We start from the raw sequence: 1,232 nt of genomic DNA, 5'->3' as shown, positions 1-1,232 counted from the left end.
CTCTGCCTACACTGGGAATGCTCCCTGCCCCACCTACTCACCTGGGCTCCCTTGCTGGGGTGGAGGACCCAGGTGACAATACCCTCACTCCAAGGGGCCAGAGCCGGCTTTGCATGATTAGGCAGAGGGGCCAAGAGTCCCAGTGGGCCTGGCAGGTACCGCTGTGAACCCAATAGGGAGGTGGCACAGCGCCAGGCCCCAGGATCGCTTTCAGCCAGGGGTTCAGTTCAGTTTCACGTTCCCAACTGGGAGAAGGCAACAGGCTGGGGAGACATCTCGGTTCAAGCCAGTTTTTCCTCAGCTGCCCGGATAACCCATCGCAAGGCAGCTTCCAAATGACATATGCTCGCCAAGCAAAAGCACTTTTCACTACTGTGCAGAAGTCTGGCTTGTCACTTCGTAGGCACATTGCATCATGTATTAGGCTGATGGGCCCAGGGCCACCATGGAGCTGCTGGAAAAGCAGTGGATTGGTGTCGAGTCATGGGTTCTGGTTCTCACCCTGCTTCTGTTTCATGCTGTTCAAGTTGCTTTTCCAGGTCTAGGCCTTACTTCATTCTCTTGTATAACGGGGTGGTGGCTGGAATATCCATCCAAGAGGCTAGATAGCTAAATAGGGGCAGAATGGAGTGGCTCTGAAGTGGTCCCATCCTGGAGGGCATGACCCAGGGTGCCAAGAGCAAGGCGGGAGCTGTGTGAGCCTGGTGAGTCTCTACGGCCGGGAAGGGCTGCGGCCCTCACCTGTGGGCCCTCAGGGCTCTGTGCCTTCTGAGCTCTGACATGCTGGATTCTTCCATCCCAAAAGAAATTCTGATCAAGTGTATCTTGCTGATTTTGTGCCAAGAAGCACAGAAAAATCAGCTCCCTGTATATCCCCCATCTTTCTCTCTGCAGAGATGGCCAGTCACCCCCCACCCCGACGGCCAACATAGCACGTGCCAGGGATGACTTTTAAAAAGGATAAAGGGCTGCACCAAATCTGCAGTGGTTCTGACATTTTTAGGGTAGTGAAGCATTTTAAGTCTCCCATGAAAGGCCTTTCCCACCCAAAATAATGCAGGTGAAGATTTTTGCATCTACTTCTAGAGGGTTTAGATCCTCCTCAACAGTCCATGAACAGAACCTTGCAAGTTAATCCCTGGGCTGTTAATGGCTAATGTCCCAAGGTCTGAAACTGAACACTGTTGTCTGGAGACCATTACACAGGGAGTGACTCGGGAAGAAAGGGCCCC

This window comes from Rhinolophus sinicus, linkage group LG05 (assembly GCF_036562045.2).
Source record: "Rhinolophus sinicus isolate RSC01 linkage group LG05, ASM3656204v1, whole genome shotgun sequence".
In the NCBI taxonomy this organism is placed as follows: Eukaryota; Metazoa; Chordata; class Mammalia; order Chiroptera; family Rhinolophidae; genus Rhinolophus; species Rhinolophus sinicus.
This window is presented reverse-complemented; position numbering follows the sequence as displayed.